This window comes from Gastrolobium bilobum, unplaced genomic scaffold, assembly GCF_033153095.1.
Source record: "Gastrolobium bilobum isolate Gb01-03AN ecotype WA unplaced genomic scaffold, APGP_CSIRO_Gbil_v1 utg54600, whole genome shotgun sequence".
Lineage (NCBI taxonomy): Eukaryota > Viridiplantae > Streptophyta > Magnoliopsida > Fabales > Fabaceae > Gastrolobium > Gastrolobium bilobum.
In genome coordinates this window covers 64,057-73,490 of record NW_026895311.1, presented here as the reverse complement: position 1 = coordinate 73,490, position 9,434 = coordinate 64,057, and positions in this window count along the sequence as shown.

The following is a 9,434-nucleotide window of genomic DNA, read 5'->3' as shown; positions in this document are numbered from 1 at the left end:
GTTTTCTCTAAACCATTATCTGCTCCACTTTTTCAGTCTTTCATTGTCAAGCAGGGCCTTATTACTCTTTTAAGTCCAGCTTGTTAGGGGGGAGGGGGTTAACACACGAGACTTAAGCCCAACAAACTCAAGCCCACATTCACGAGACTGAAGCCCAACATAATCAAGCCCAGATTCAATCTCCTCAGAATAACGTTCATGCAGTATCACTGATATACGCTTACCAAAAAGTATCACTGATATACGCACGTGGAACTAACCATGATAGATGGAAAGTTGAAACTAACTTTTGCACTTAACTTAGTGCTTGTTTAGATCCTCTCTTTTTTAAGTTATAAGCTACTTATAAGCATAAGCTAGGTCAAACAGGTTTTGGGAAAAGCTCTTATAACGAAAAGCTCTCTTTTTTATAATGAAGAAAAAAGCTGAAAACTAAAAGCTCCTAGGAGCAGCTTTTTTTTAAGCTTTTATCTGTTTTTCTTGAATTGTGTGTTTTTTTTTTAAAATGAACAGTGATAAAGATAGAGAGAGAGATAATTTTCTTAAAATATATGCTTTTAAGTAATTTTTAAGCTAAAATTTTTATGTAATTTCCAAACAGCTTTTAACTTCTTTATTAGCTTTAGGTTATGAGTAGCTTCTAACTTAAAAATAAGAGGATTCAAACAGACTTTTTTATTAGTCTGTTAGAAAGTTTTGTAACAACTTTTCTGTTGTACTTTTTATTAGCTTCTTCTTTGTCATTGAGCGAGCTTATGAGTTAGCTTAGCTATGTATTCAGTTTTTTATAGGGAGACTCCATGTAAAAAGTATTCAGTTTTCTCATAATCAAGAAAATGTTATTCAAAATTTTCTCTCAAATTTTCATTTCTGTTAACTGTAAGAAATTTCATAATATATGATTATATGATTTTAGAACACCAAATGAATTTAGGCTTACTTGTTGACGACATGATTCTTATTGACATCTCAATTGCAGTGCTTGCTCCGGTATTCCTGCAAAGGTTGGAGGACCAGGATCTTCCTATGCAATTCACATCACTCCCTGTTTACAACTGTTGATGGGGCAAGTTGTGGAGTGACAGTTTTTTAACACGTTGTAAATGCAGAGAGGACCTAGCCAAACTTATTAACCCTAGTCCCCTTTCCATCATGGACCTATGAGTTAGGCCTACACTGTTACCCACACTAATAAGTTTACAGATATCCAAGCCCAAATCAAAAGGATCATTAATTAACTGGGCTTTATATTGCACCCCTATATGGATCATGACTTAGCCCGTTTTTATTAAAACAAGAAAAACTACAATTGATTGAAGCCCACAATTATTATAAAAATTTCTAACATTCTCCCACTTGGGCAAAAACAATTGTAAAATTTTAATTTAAAAGAAAAAAGGAAAACAAGTTATTTGAAAACGACTCTCGGGTTAAGGACTGATTCTTATAATGTGGCCACATTTTAAGAAAACACATGATCGAAGGTGCCATATCTGAATATGACTCCATCCAACTAAAATCAAATAACATTGAATCAGGCGGTGATTATACCCTTACCAATATAAGACCTTCCATGGTCACAAATGTTACTTGACTACATCGACTAGTCATTAGTGTGGAGTGTAGCAAGAAAATAGCATGCCAATGTGATCCAACAACAGCCAAACTGCTATTTTCTCTGTTAGTCCTCAAATGCCTTAAAGCCAGAGAAATCTCATGGTTTATCAAAAAACCATCATATAATCAAATATGGTGTCGACTACGAGCCCTATAGTCCTAACAACACCATTATGTCTCAAACTCCCATATAGTGTCAACCACAGACATGATGGTTCCAACGACTCTGAGTTCCAAAATCATGCCTCAAACTCCAATATGGTGTCAACCACAGGCATGGTGGTCCCAACGACACTGAGTTCCAAAATCATGTTATCATGCCTCAAACTTCAATATAGTGTCAACCACAGGCATAGTGGTTCCAATGACACTGAGTTCCAAAATTTTATTATCATGCCTCAAACTCTAATATAGTGTCAACCACAGGCATGGTGGTCCCAACGACACTGAGTTTCAAAATATCTCACAATTGACAAACATAAATACATATGTTCAAATAATAATAAATCTCAAATCTTTTTCAATTATTCAAAATAAAATTTATCTGTTAAATAAACATCATTTATATCTAAAATAAATTGTTCAACATGACAAGAAAATAATAAATGATTTAAACTCCCACTAATCAACTAAATCAAAGAAATTCACAATGTCCATATTCTTCACATGTATTTATCATGGGCCTAAATCATTTGGTTAGAGAGTTAGTCAATATTCTCAACAACTAAGTCATTCACATACAATACAAGAAAAGGAATTTTTCTCCCGCCAACCTTAAGATAAATATAATAACAGAAATTATTTTCATCATAGCTTAAGAAAGTCACTATCTCATCAGATCACCATTAATGTAAAATAAAATCCATGTTGATTTTAAAAGGACAAAATCCTTCTTAAAGAGGCCTTATAGAAAATTCATTTCAAAATAATCCATATCCTTATATTAAAAACTAAGCAATTATCTCTCACTGACTTGACAATAACTTCAAGATCACACAAAATTAATCATATCTCTCCCACTAAAAAAAACGTCAACTATGTTCTCTACATTTATTATAGGCTAACACACAATACCATATCAAGATCAAAATTCATAAAAAATAAAATAAAAATCTAGATCTCATCTCCATTATTCATAATTCAATCCAATCAATAATTCTAATATGGCATTGTTATCGTTCATATCAAAATATATGTATTACATAAATGCAATTATATTAACTATGGGCAGTGAAATAATTTTAACGAAATAATTAGCTTATTATAAACTCTCCTTTGGGCAGATAATTGCAAACAATGATTTTTATTAACAAGAAATCCTGACGATTTACAAATAACATTCTGAATAATCATACTTAAATAATATGAAAAATCTTATAGTATATGTTTCTCAAATTCATATTGCTTTTACTAAATTATAATTTGTATCATAAATTTTAATCCCCAATATCAGCAATTATATATCTTAACTCAGTAATCAAACTTAATTGCCAAAGCACATAAAATCTACGCTAAAGTTGGGAGAGTAAATACTAACATTATAATCACGATAATATGTAACAATTTTTCATTAATTAAGATTTTGAAAAAAGAACATAAATATTTATTACAAAATTAAACATGAACAAGAGATCACAAAATTAATTATGAATGAGAGCAAAACTTCCAAATAAATATTTATGTATATAAAAAATTAAAATAAATATTTTAAAATATTAATTTCAAAATAAATCAAACATGTTTTCAAATCTATTTAAAGAAACTATCATAGAAATTCATTATTAAGGCAAAACAGGTATGCATCAGAATAAACTAAAGGACAATATACACATTCAATTTAATCAAGATATTATAATGAGACCAACATAATAGTACATTCTCCTTTGAGCAGAATGCACTAACCAAGGTTGAACCAAGGCCAGAACCTCAGATGAGTTAATCAATGAGACAACACTGGGTTTGAAAATCTATCCCCTTTGGGCAGATAGATTCCTAGACCAATGAGCCTACAATAACTTCAACTACAATATCAAGAATAAGTTGCTAGGATGAGTTAATCATTTAGCACAACAGGTTGTCATAACAAGACCAACATAATAGTACATTATCCTTTGGGCAGAATGCACAAACCAAGGTCTAAACCAAGGTCAGAACCTCAGATGAGTTAATCAATGAGCACAACACTGGGTTTGAAAATCTATCCCCTTTGGGCAAATAGACCTCTAGCCCAATGAGCCTCCAATAAGTTCATCTACAACCTAAAAAAAAAAAATTGCTCAGTGAGCTTACACTAGCTTCAGAGATTTGTCCCCTTTGGGCAGACAGATCACTTAGACCAATGTACCTCCATTAACTCCATCCCAAACAAATTTACAGTTATAACCCACAATTACTCTCTTTGGGCAGGAAATTGCTTGAAATAACCAAGATCACTACTCAAATTATACAAAAAAAATTCATAAACCAACCCATTTTGGTGGTAATCACCTACAGTAATTCATAAAAATTATTGTATGTGAATATGTTTAAACATAATAACATTCACATACCCAAAACATGATCCAATCCACAAAAAGTTGTAACATTTTTAGTGATCATGAATTTAAAATAATATTATTCCCAAACAAATTTTCCATTTATGCAATTCAAGCGAAAGCATATAAATTTCAAACAAAATATTATAGCATGCAATACAGGCTCAAATACAACATTTTACAATAATTTAAATAAGACTGAATATCACTATTTGATGCAAAATATGATAAATGATATATCAAGCAAGCCAATTCCTCTAACACAACACTCTACCTTTCGCTTGATATCACAGAATCAAAGTTTCAAATCACTATTGCTAGCTTTTTACCTTTTCAATTTAGCGTAGCTTGTGCCCAAGAATCCAATTCAACTTTTAATAACAACTTTCACAAATCAACTGTGCCATAACAAAATTTGTTTGGAACACATGCATGTGGCAATGAAAACACTGCTTTCAATTATGAAATAAAGCACCAAACCATTGTTATTTTTCATAATTTAAATCATGAAAATATTGAACAACTCTGAATGTCAAATTGGATTTAAAAATCATTATTATGGCGCCCTGAAAACAAATTTTCTTCCTATATATTATATAATGGAACATAAATAGATTTTTCTTCAAAACAAGCATGAGACAATAAATACATTTATTGTGTAAACACAATTAAGGGCACCAATAATGGGAAGATTTTGCAAAATCATAGCGAATCAATTTAGCGCCATCAATAGGAAATACAATATTTTTCACAAAATATGTACCAGAAAATATTTTATATAATTTAATGTTTTTTTTTAATAAAATAAAACAAAATAAAAAATCTATCAATCCCATCCTGTAGACCTCTTTCGAAACATACCACCTGCGTTTGGTTCAGATGTCCCTCAATCACATTCAACCGTGCTGTTGTCGATTACCCCATTAATTACTTTAATTTCAACGAGGAACGATTTAAACCAAAACACCACAACCCAACGAACTCATCCTTCCAATTGAAAGACAATAGAAAAGAAAAAGAATTTATCGGCAACCAATCATCCATAATAAGAACATATGAAAAGACTAGTTTGAAATTTGGGATTTTGCATAAAAGTTTAACACGACAATAATTTTGAAAACCCTCTTTGCTTATTATTATGGGTCAAATTAGAGACTTATACATTAATTATTCAAATGTTATTATTTGTTCGGCAGAAGTCCGTAGGAGATTGGATTTAATTCCTTAAAAAAAAATATTATTGTAAATTTCACACATTCAAAAACAGAGGAGCGCAAACCCAAAAAAAATGTGATTGTGTACAATAATAAATAATTGAGTCCTAAATCATATAATCTAGGCTCTGATACCAAATGTAAGAAATTTCATAATATATGATTATATGATTTTAGAACACCAAATGAATTTAGGCTTACTTGTTGACGACATGATTCTTCTTGACATCTCAATTGCAATGCTTGCTCCGGTATTCCTGCAAAGATTGAAGGACCAGGATCTTCCTCTGCAATTCACACCACTCCCTGTTTATAACTGTCGATGGAGCAAGTTGTGGAGTGACGGTTTTTCAACACGCTGTGAATGCAGAGGGGACATAGCCAAACTTATTAACCCTAGTCCCCTTCCCATAATGGGCCTATGGGTTAGGCCTACACTGTTACCACACTAATCAGTTTATAGATATCCAAGCCCAAATCAAAAGGATCACTAATTAACTGGGTTTTATACTGCACCCCTATATGGATCATGACTTAGCCCGTTTTTATTAAAACAAGAAAAACTACAATTGATTGAAGCCCACAATTATTATAAAAATTTCTAAAATTAACTTCTCGTGTTGTAGGAGAAGTTGGGTGATTTCTTGATGAGTGAGAAAAGAGGTATGCTTACGGTTGTGCAAAATAATAACTGAACCGAACCATTAACCGAACCGAACCCCCCTTAAAATAATTGATTTTTAAAAATCAGTTCATGAACTGAACCAGTTTTTAGAACCAGATTAAGAATCGAACCATTTTGAACCGAACCGAACCATTTTCAAACCGAACCAAATTGATTTTTATAATTTTATTTTTTAAATTTTTATTTTTTTTCTTTTCAAAAGAGGGTCGACCCGAACCAGTTCCGAACCGAACCGTTTCCAACTGAACCGAATCATTTAAACCAATTCGATTCGATTTTTCAAAAATTCTAGTTCGGTTCAACCCATGCACATCTCTAGATATGCTCACCTCTTTTTTTAAAAAAAAGAGTTAGCACAAAAATCAAATTGAGAGTAACATGAAAAATACTTCTTCGATAAAAGGAGAAGTATTTTTTCCTAATACATTTTAATTATTTCCAATCTTTGTTGTTAGTAGTTGGGCAGTTGAGATATTTCCCTATCTTTTTTCTTAATTGCAATATAGTTTTCTTAATTTAATATTTTCGAAAACAAATAATATAGAATCTAATTTTACCGATTATAGAATCCAAGTTTTAATTTTTCAATGCTAGGCTCAAGCTTTTATTTTTATGGTTAGAGATTGACTGACTTAACCAGAAGTTGTGTTAATTTGTTGGACTTTTCTAAAAAAGTAATATAATTTAATTTAAAACATTCTAACACGGTATCCTTCTCGTGGAGAGGGTGTTTTATTAATTTTATTGTGAAACTAATACTTGTTTGAATTATTAAAAATATTTTTCTTACTAACATTTTTTTATGAGTTTAAATTTCTAATATTGTAAAGTCATTTCAATTTTCAACCACTGCATTCAAACTTTCTTATTATTGAAGTCAGTTATCATGCACAAATGCGTTATAAAACTAATAATTAGCGTTACAATTGTTTTAGGAACATTCATTTGCTGACTATGCTCAACAAATAAATAATTTTGAATTTTTTAAAAAAATTGTCTCTGATTATTTTTCATGGACTTGATGAGGATATAAGAATCTATGATGTTCACATGTTTTTATGCAAACAATTGAACAACATTATGATCTCACGAGTTGTAACATGTTTTCTTTTAAAAAAAAAAATTATTTGTAAACATGTTTTACATGATATGGACACATAACTTATTTATTTATTAGACGCTGAAATAGGTGGACAACGACTGTACCCAAAAAAATAAAATAGGTAGACAACGACACATCTGAACCGTTTATATATAAAAAGGAAAGATTAAATTAACAGTGTAAGGCCAATAAATTCTACGTTTATTAATTATTATTAAATGTTGATTTTATTTTCATGATGTAAGTATCTTTCTATGCAAATAAATTTAATAATTAATAATAAGTGTAAAACTTACATTAGGATAAATTTATAATTCCTAAGTATATATTTAAGTGTTTACAACCCCATTTATGTTTTTAAGAAAAAAATATTGAATAATTTTATATATTAAATAATTAAAATTATTTAGTAATTTTAAAATAAATACATCATTATTTATTTAATTTAAAGATAAATTTATTTAAAACAATATTGCCATCTGTCGCAAAATCTAAGTTATTAGGTGAAAATATATAAATAATTATCTAATATAAATAATTATCTAACACCTCCCTTATTATATAACAACTTTTGAGTTTAAAAAATGAATAATATGCAGATCTATCATAACTTATATTAAGATTTAAATTTTATTTAAAAATAATAATAATAAGAATTATAGTCTATATCACATGATTATTTATAGAAACTATAGTTTCATGTGATAAATTAATTATTTTGAAATTTTAAGTTGTTACGTGAAATTACATAAATAATTTTAAATTTAATACTTTGCTCACTTTTTGTTTAACTGTAAAAATTACATATCTCAAAGAGGTTAAATGCATTTAGGGGGCGTTCAGTACAGGAGAATTTTTTTTTATCTGGGAAATAATTATTATTGGAATGTAGTTGGAAATATATTTTACTGAAATGTTACTAAAAAACTATTTGGTAGACCCATATTTTCTCGAAAAAATTAAGTTAATTTTATTGAATTTGTGTTTGGTTGGTTATGAAATATTAGTGGAAATGTGAGGTTATTTTATCAAAATAATCCCACCTTTATCTACAAATTGTACAAATTGAAGGTCAATTTAGTCCATATTTTCGTGCTTTAATTTTGACTTTTTAGAACAGTCAACAATTCCATCTATTTTATGAATCTATCGTACCGTAGAAATTTATCACATAGAAACATTTTCCTGAAAACATATTTGGCCTAGAAAGTTTTGAGAATTGAGCTACCAAACGTTGAATACTTTATTCTCCTATCATGCTTTCCCGTGATTTTATAAAAAAAGTCGCGTACAAAGAAACCGCTAATGGTTAAAGAAAACCAAGTACAGGAGGCTGTTGATCTCCAAAAAATTTGTATGCCTTCCATGTTTTTTTCTTTTTAATTGAGTACTGTTCCTTTTGTCGTTTTCTGTAATTTTTCTTACTCGGGAAAGGTTGTCCGACCAACGAATTAAATATCTAATCCAACAAGTGTTGGTTGGCAATTGAACTTCTAAGAATTTGTTTGAATCACAAAAGTTTAAATTTTGCTTCAAGTAAATTCTTAGACAAATTTTGAAAGATAGAGAAACTGTCTTTCTTCTCGAATAAGAAATTAGTCTCATCCTTTTATTAGTAGAGAAACTCAATGTACCTGCTGTTTAAATAAGAGGGTAACCTTGATGACACTACTTGGAGGACAAGATGATCTCACGACCGAACAAGTTGTGAAAGGAATTGACGAGGGCTGGTTCGTAATGTTGTCCATCATGCCTAGCAAGGTGGACATGGTGCTACCTGACGCTTCCATCGTGTGCATGCCGTAGGCAATGCGGGTTGTGGTTCGTTTGTGGACAAAGGTTGAATGTGATACCTTCAAATTATATCAATAAAAAAAAAAACTAATCAAATATATATCAATAATTAGGTAGGTCAGTTGGCACATGAGGATTAAGCAGATGAGGTAAGGACATGTGCTTGATCTTCTTCGGTGTCACTTTTGAAAGAAATTTAAAGTTTTAATCTTAAATCCGTCGCAAATCGAATTAATCACAAAATAATGAATTGATTGAATATTTAAAAAAAATAAAATAATAATTAGAAATCAAATCAAAAACATAATTGAACACACAACTGGCACGTTGTATTCTGTCAACACTCGTCGGATTTGGTAACGGACATCAAATAAAATAACACATTATTGTCTTATAATTATTAAAAAACGCCAAATGATGGTATATACTGTACGATTATCCTGCTCCTGGTGAGCTGTTAAAACATTAATCATGCGGAAAAAGGACTA